Source organism: Bubalus kerabau, chromosome 14 (assembly GCF_029407905.1).
Source record: "Bubalus kerabau isolate K-KA32 ecotype Philippines breed swamp buffalo chromosome 14, PCC_UOA_SB_1v2, whole genome shotgun sequence".
In the NCBI taxonomy this organism is placed as follows: domain Eukaryota; kingdom Metazoa; phylum Chordata; class Mammalia; order Artiodactyla; family Bovidae; genus Bubalus; species Bubalus kerabau.
In genome coordinates this window covers 16579244-16588036 of record NC_073637.1, presented here as the reverse complement: position 1 = coordinate 16588036, position 8793 = coordinate 16579244, and the positions used below count along the sequence as shown (strand labels likewise).

Genomic DNA, 8793 nt, shown 5'->3' with positions numbered 1-8793 from the left:
CCTTGACCCATGAGTGCTCTGTGGGTGAGTGCCCCTTCTTGGGACGTAGAAAGCACTGGGGCTACGGTTCTCAAACCCAGTGCTGCATGATAGTTACTCTGACCGCTTGAATCAGAGTTCCCTGGAGGTAGGCCCAGGCATTGGACTTAAAAAAAAACTCTGTTTAGAATACGGATATGGATGATATATCCATGTTCTAGTACGCAGTATGAACCGCTGCTGCAAGGCAGTCTGCCTTGCTAAAGATTATGGCATTTAAATAAAGTGAAATTTTTCATTTCCGCAGACAGTTCCTTCTATTGTCTAGTGGGAATAGGTGCCTAGTAGGAGAAGCAACCTGGTACCTAGACAGAAGTACCTAGTACCAAGAGGGAGAAGCACCTTAGTACTTAGAGAAGTAACTAGTACCCAGTGGTGTGCTCAGTTGCTCAGTCGTGTCCAACTCTTTGTGACCCCATTAACTGTGGTCCACCAGGCTGCTCTGTCCATGGAATTTTTCAGGCAAGAATCGTGGAGTGGGTTGCCATGTCCAACTCCAGGGGATCTTCCCAACCTAGGGATCGAACATGCATCTCTTGAGTCTCCTGCATTGGCAGGTGGGTTCTTTACCACTGTTCCACCTGGAAAGCCCCATACTATACCTGATCTTAGCCAAAAGGTAGAGAAGCATCTTAGTACCTAGAGAGAGAAGTACCTAGTACCTAGTGGGAGAAGCACCCTTGTACCTGGTGGGAGGAGAAGGGATGAGAAATGGTTCTTTCAGCTCCAATACCTCCTAAAAGGTTTCTATAAGCCTTCATCTGTTAATCTTCTTGCCAATCCTTAAATAGGTGCCACTATTCAAATGGAATTCAGTGAAGAGACTGTGGTTCAGAGAAATTTAGGGACGTGCCTGAGGCTTATGTGGTAGATAAGGGTAGAACCAGGAGTTGAATGCAGCCCTACTTGGCCCCAAAGGCCAGTTCCTTTGCTCTCTACCTGTGGGTCACATCCAGTGGCCCCATCAGCCCTCTTACAGCCCCTATGATGGCAGTTTAGCCCCCTCCTACTCTGACGCCTCTGAACAACAGGATCTATTATAGTTGCACCCTCCAGGTAGCCTGAGCAAACCTTGTGAGCAAGGGCCCTTTCCTCTTAACCAAAGGACCATGCAATATTCCTAAAATTCCCCGAAGTCAGCCTCCGTATGAATCTCCAAGCCTGACCCACACATGAGTGGCATCACATTTTTGATCTGATATGTATCTTGATTTTCAGCTGAGAAAAAAGTCCCCGTAACCACAGCTCCCACTGAACTCATTTCTCAGAATCCCTCCAAGAACCTGGGACTACTGTGTGTAAGAAACATAGGACTGGGGACTCTGCAATACTTCCTGACTCTTCCTCCCAATTCGTCCTATTCTCTTCAGCTGACAGCTGTTGAGAGGCTGGCATGGCCGCTTAGGAGCAAATGGAGCAAAGCCTCTCAGTCTCCATTAAAAGCCAAATTTACAAAACTGTACAACAAGACAGGTTTCACAGAGGCACGATCATATATACTTAGGCTTTTAAAAAAATATTTATTTTTGTTTATTTTATTTGTTTGGCTGTCCTGAGTCTCAGTTGTGGCACATGGGCTCTTCGGTCTTCATTGTGGCCTGGGGGATATTAACTGTGACATGTGAGTCCTAATTTCCTGCCCAGGGATTGAACCCAGGCCCCCTGCATTGGGAGAGTGGTCTTAGCCACTGGGCCACCAGGGAAGTCCCTATACTTAGGGTTTTGATTCACTGGAAACTCTATATGTACCAGCAATAAGATCTGACCTCCCTTTCACACACACACCTGATGTGACCCGAGTGTGTATTCCCGTAGTGGTCCCGTTCTACTGAAAGTCAGGCCATGTGGGGGTCATCATCAATCCTGGGTGCTGGCTTAGAGAGCAGCATGAAGACTGAAGGTACTCAGAGATGGTACTCTGACATAGCACAGGGATTTGAGATGGTACAGGAAAATGAAAAGAAATAAAACTAAGAAAGCTTGTATAACTTGGAAGGGACTTGGGAAAAAGCAATGGATATATTCTTTATGGAGTCAATCTTAAAGGAAATCAGTCCTGAATATTCATTGGAAGGACTGATGTTGAAGCTGAAGCTCCAATACTTTGGCCACCTGATGCGAAGAACTAACTCATTGGAAAAGACCCTGATGCTGGGAAAGATTGAAGGCAGGAGGAGAAGGGGACAACAGAGGATGAGAGGGTTGGATGGCATCACTGACTCAACGGACGTGAGTTTGAGCAAGCTCCAGGAGTTGGTGATGGACAGGGAGGCCTGGTGTGCTGCAGTCCATGCGGTCGCAAAGAGTCGGACATGACTGCGCAACTGAACTGAACTTATGGGGTTTCCCTGGTGGCTCAGATGGTAAGGAATCTGCCTGCAGTGTGGAAGACCTGGGTTTGATCCCTGGGCTAGGAAGATGCCCTGGAGAAGAGAATGGCAATCCACTCCAGTATTCTTGCCTGGGAAATCTCATGGACAGGGAAGCCTGTCCTCTGGACAGAGGAGGCTACAGTCCCTGGAGTCGCAAAGAGTCAGTGTGGCCTTGAGGGCTGCACACTGTGTCAGGCTAGACCAGGGTAGACAACAAAAGAAGCCGCAAAGATCACATTGGCTTAATACAATCACAGTTCATCTCTTGCTCTGCTAAAGGGCAAAGCAGATGGTGAGTTCTTTTTAGTTTTGTACATGGTATTAACACCATCTGGAATGTACAGCCTGTGGGGCAGCTGCTGCTGAGGAAGAGAGAGTTGGAAGAGGCATATTAACCTCAAGTTGCTTCAGCCTAGATGTGACCCAGTGTATCCCAAAGTAGAGAGCATGGTTTCATGGACCCATGCATCCTTCACTCAGTTGAACGATTGTCAACATTTTGCCAATCTCATTTCATCTATCGCCTCCCAGTTGATTTTAGAGTGGGGAGCAGAATTTTTAAAATAAATCCCAGAATCCTCTTATTTTACACATAAACATCCCAGTATCCAAGTTCATTTTGGTGGTGGAATTTGGGGGCGGAAGTAAGGCCTAGACCAGCCCTCTGTGGGGAGGGCGCTGCCTTTTTTCTGCCACAGTCAAAGGAACAGTCATACACATGCATTCATCCTGTCTTGATGCTGGACTATGGCCTCCCTTCCCTGTGAATAAGGCCAGGATCTGCCAGACTCGGGCAGCTGCCATGGAAAGAAGCAGTTCAGAAATTCTGTCTGTAACCAGGACAAGGAAAACACATGTCTTCAGTGGATCCCTTAGTGCAATCACCCGCCTTTTCCGGTGAGTCCCCTGCCCCCTGTGGGGCCTCTGAGACCTGCCGGATGGGTGTCCACGTCCGCTGAGTCACCTGTGTCATTCTTTTTATCTTTTGGCCTGTGTTTGTCATTTTCGAGCAGTGTGACTCACCCAGCCGAGAGGAAAATGCAAAGCCTGGAAAGGTAAGTCTTTTGTCAAACCCTCACGGCCACTCCTCTGGAAGCAAAACCCTTTTGCTTTGAACTTTCACCTGAGCACCCCAAAGAAGGGGCCTCAGGGGCTTTTGGAGCTTTTGGAAGGGCCAACCAGTCAATTCTAAAGGAAATCAGTCCTGAATACTCATTGGAAGGACTGATGCTGAAGCTGAAACTCTAATATTTTGATCACCTGATGCAAAAAACCGACTCAATGGAAAAGACCCTGATGCTGGGAAAGATTGAAGGTGGGAGGAGAAGGGGACAAGAGAGGATGAGATGGTTGGATGGCATCACCAATGCAATGGACATGAGTTTGAGCAAGCTCCAGGAGTTGGTGATGGACAAGGAGGCCTAGTGTGCTGCAGTCCATGGGGTCACAAAGAGTCAGACATAGCTGAGTGACTAAACTGAACTGAACTGAACTTGTCAGGGTGCCAGACTCTGGGCTGGGTCCAGGCAGCCTTCTCGAAAATCTCCCTCCCACTCTCCAACCTGCCTGTTGGGTCTTCCCAGAGGGCGTGTCATTCTGGGACTGGGCCCTTTAGAAGCGGAGGAGAGAAAGCTCTTTACCCCACACCCTAAGAAGCATCTTCCTCCAGAGAGGCAGCCAAGGCGAGAAGCAGGAAGGGCCATTGGAGCGCCCACTCTTTGACCCTCTTGGGCACAATAACATCCACGCCTACACAGTGTTGGCCTCCTGGGCTGGGTATGGGTGCCATGCTTGGTTCCTCATCTGTTCCTGCTTGGAAGAGAGTGGAGGAGTCTTTTGATGTTCTGGACCATGGCAGACACTGGGCCTCCTACTTCCATGGCAGCCCACCACCCTCCCATCACCCAGGGCTCTATTCTTTACACAGAAGCCAGAGTGACTGTCCCATGTGGTAGAACAGATCACAACACACCCCTGTTTAAAAGTCTGCAGGGACTTCCCTGGCACGTAAAATATCATCACCATTTCATCACCATGACCTACAGTCTTGGGAGACAAAGTGGTCCCCCAGCCTTGGGGTGGAAGGTGGGAGGGGAGGCCTGGGTAGAAATACAGAATCTCAGGGCCCACTCCAGACTCGATGAACCAGAAGCTGCATCCATATCACATTAAAGTGTGAGAGGCCCCTATGCCCTACATGGGCCCAGCGAGTGGTGCCCAACCTTGACCGCTTCTCAGAATCTCCTGGGGAGTTTATACAGTGACAAGGCCCAGCCCCCAGGCCTGCTGGGATCTTGATTCAATAGCTGTTTGCTACCACCTGGAAGGTAGGTTTTATTGGTCCTACATCTGCAACCCAAGAATCCAAATCTCAGAGACTTACGGGGTTCCCGTGGACTCCCAATCCCTCCGCATGGCTGGGACTGCTGGATAGGCACATTGCTGGCTGCAAAGGCAAGAGGAATCGGGGGGACAGGCTCTGGATTCAGGCTTGTCTGGGTCTGATTCCTGCTGCACCACATCCAAACTGGGCAAATCATTTATCACCTGAGCTTCATTTTCCTTATGTTTAAAACAAGGATTCTTAAGAAAGAACTTATGTCACGGTAATGTTAAGAAGATTAAATGAGGTAATTGTTCAGCGTGGCATGCTGAGCACTTAGTAAATGCTACCTGCCACTATTATCATGGTTATTTATTATTCCTCACCCTCAATTTTTGGCCCTTTAAGCAACAGAAGCTCTGAATTGTCTGGTTCCAGGCTTTTTCTCTAGAGGTTAGATGGCCGACGTGGCACAATGAAAAAGGCACAAGATTTAGAGTTCTCTGGTTTGTCGTGTGATTCATCTTATTATGCATTTACTTGTTTATTTAGGCTGCACTGGGTCTTCACTGAGGCACCGGGCTTCTTCTCTTGTTGCGGTGCTCAGGCTTAGTTGCCATGCAGCACGTGGGATCCCAGGTCTCTGACCAGGGGTCAAACCAGCAGCGTCCCCTGCATTGGAGGGCAGATTCTTAACCACTGGACTGACAAGTAGTGTGATTAAATAGGCCACAGAGCCTCTCTAATCCTCTGTGTGTGTGTTCCTTATTTGTGAAATGGGGACATGAACACCCGTCTCCAGAGTTGGAGAGAATATAGGATGTGAGGTCAGGTACAAGGCCTGATTATAATGGGTCTTAACCAGTCTGATCTTGTTAGACTGTGAGTCATTCTATCACATTCTATCAAATGTGTACACTATCAAATTGTGGCCTTGAAATGTCACCCTATATATAGCAACGTCGACTAAAAAGCACAATCGAAAAGTGGAGAATTGTGTTTTATTCGGTGGATTTTTCTGAGGCTGAAGTCTGATATACAGCTTCTCAGATCGCTCTGAGGGACTGCTCCAAAGAGGTAAGGGAGGAGCCAGGGTACATAAGAGTTTGGCAATAAAAACCAGGTGACTGGAACATCAAAAAATTACTATTAATTAAAGGAAACCAGACCTCTCAAGTTAATGAATTTAGCATTTTTCTTTGTATGGGGAAGATGCAAGAGTCTGGGCTCGTTGAAATCATTCCTTTCATAGGCACCTTGGCCTTCTAGGGCCAGTATCCTGCTTTTCTCCATCCTGAATCCCCCTCCGGGTATGCCAGTTGAGAGCAGCTACAGTGGCCGCTGGCTGGCTGGCTGCAAAATCCTTTATTTTCTGAATGACAAGCGACATTTGTCATCCAAGCAATAACCTTGAGCAGCAGGGCCCTGAGGGTAAGATGGGTTCTTTCCTGGCAAGAGTCCAGGGTTGACATCCTAGGCAGATCCCACTGTCTTTTCTAATGTGGAGGGAATTGAGAACCCAAAGGTGAAATGCGATGGGCCACTGATCAGGGACAGCTCAGCCCTGTCTGGGAGGCCAAGAGCACAGGTTCTGGAGCCCCCCTGCCTGGATGCACATTGATTCTACCCTTACTAGCTGTGTGACTTTAGGGAAGTGATTTAACCTCTCTGTTCTTCATTTTCCCTGGCTGTAAATTGAAGCCAAACTACCTCCCCTATTGAATGGCTGTAAGGGTGGAATGAGTTAATGCATGGAAATACTTGGAGTCATGCTTAGCACAGAGCAAGGGCTCTGTAATTGTTCTACACTCACTCCCTGGTTAGCTGAACTGTCTCTTTCGTGAGCCCACCTAATGGGACTTGCAATGTTCTGTTTGTTAATCTTGTTTCCCCATGAGATCATCTCTGTGTTCCCAGTGCCTAGCAGCAGAGGGCTGGATATGTACTTGGTATTTATTGATATTATTATTTTCATTAGGAAGGATGAGAGTGCTCAGTGATGAGCTGACATGAGCTAGATGCTTGCAGACCAGTGTCACAGAAATTAGATCCGAGTCAGCAAGCCCTGTGGTCAGTCCAGGAATGCCTGATCCCAGGCCTGGAGTCACGCAAATTGCATCAGTGGGGGAGAATCACTTACCATTTGTGCTGTGCCAGGGGCCAAATGTGTGTACACTCTTCACTCATGCCCATGGTGTTGGAAAGATGGGCAGGTGGTCATTCATCATTGGAAAGAAAACATTCTCACTGCCAGTCAATCACTGAACCCTCAGACTTTTATGACTCTCATCAAACTCTCTTTCTGTCCACACTGACTCAGGCAGAGAGGAAGCTTCCAGACTCGCAGAGTGGAGTATCTGTCAGAAAAACAAGCTTTCCTCTTGCTAAAACTGGCATTAATGCATTCTATGCAATTGAAATAGCGTCTTTTTTTTTTTTCTTTTTTTTTTTTTTACCAAATTCTAAGTCACTGAGGAGGGAATGACAGAGGTTGAGATGGTTGGATGGCATCACCGACTCAATGGACATGGGTTTGGGTAGACTCCGGCCGTTGGTGATGGACAGGGAGGCCTGGCGTGCTGCAGTTCATGGGGTTGCCAAGAGTTGGACACGACTGAGCAACTGAACTGACTGAACTGAAAGTCACTGAGGAGTCCCTTTTTTTGAGAAGGTGAGAAACTGCACCTCCTTCCATAGGTACATTTTCATATTAAGTTGTTTTTTTTTCTTTTTTGATGTCTGATCTAATTTATTTTTTACTCTTAGAACATCTCATTTTTGACTGGACTCAGAAGTAGAAGCTCTCAGAGAGGGCAGCCTCCGTCTCTTGGCAATCTGTTCCTGCCGTTTTTCCTTGGCCTCCTTCATTCTCTTGGCCAAAAGTTTAGCATATTCTGCAGCCTCTTCTTTATTTTTCTTAGTACGCTGTTTCTTCAGAGCAATACGCCGGCGTTTGTGTTGCAGAACTCGTGGAGTCACGAGCCGCTGAATCTTGGGTGCTTTAGTCCTAGGTTTCTTACCGTCTTTGTTTAGGGGCTTTCTCACAACGTACTGGCGGACATCATCTTCTTTAGACAGACTGAAAAGTTTGCAGATTCTGCTGGCTCTTTTGGGACCCAGGCGATGAGGCACTGTAGTATCAGTGAGTCCAGGAATATCCTTCGCCCCTTTTTTCACGATGACCAAATTGAGAACACTCAGATTGGCATCCACAGTGCAACCCTGTACAGATTTGTGCTTTCTCTCTCCAGTTCTCCTTGGTCTGTAACAGAAATGCCCTTTACTCAGTAGCAGGCGAACTCGGCCATGGGTCAAGACACCCTGCTTCATGGGGAAACCCTGCTTATCATTCCCGCCACTGATTCAGACCACATAACCCTTCCATTCTTCACCCAGAGCATCAGCAGCAACTTCTGTGGCCATAAGCTTCTCGTAGAAGGTACGAAGTTTTCGTTCATCGTCCACTTCAATGAGCTTCTGGCAGCCCGTGGCCGGGAAAGAGATGTTCAGCTTCATTCTGAAGCAGCCGACAGCCTCCAAGGCACCACGAAAAAGAGCCATATTAAGTTTTAATTTAGCAAATGCTCATATGGCACTGTTCTGCCAGGCACTGTAAGTACTTTATAACAATTAGCTCATTCGAACCTTCAAAAGACCTATGGAGGCAGGTAGCATGTCCCCATTTTATAGATGAGAAAACCAAGGCACAGAGAGGTAATTAATTGTCCAAAACCCACAGCTGCTATCACAGAGTCAAGGGTCTATTAGCTTGGCTCCAGAATCTGCATTATATCCCTAGGCTGTGTCGTTTCATTTAATTCTTGCAATTCTCATGTAAGTCTGCAACCATCCTGCAGGTAACTTCCTCAGAGGACACTGAGGCTCTGAGAAGTTAACTTGGCTCAGGGTCACTCAAATGTAAGTGACAGAGCTACAGTGGGAATTCACTTTTGTCTGATTCCAAAGTGACCATGGGCTGAACTGACCACTCAGTCTATGGAGGAAGAATGTTCAACCCTTATGGGTGCTGACACCATGGATGCTTTCCTTACATGTCCT

At 47.4% G+C, this 8793-nt stretch overlaps 1 pseudogene; it reads right to left on the bottom strand.

Annotated features, from left to right (window-relative positions):
* Positions 1-7506: 7506 nt before the first annotated feature.
* LOC129627191 (40S ribosomal protein S6-like) lies at positions 7507-8289 on the bottom strand (annotated as a pseudogene).
* Positions 8290-8793: the final 504 nt, after the last annotated feature.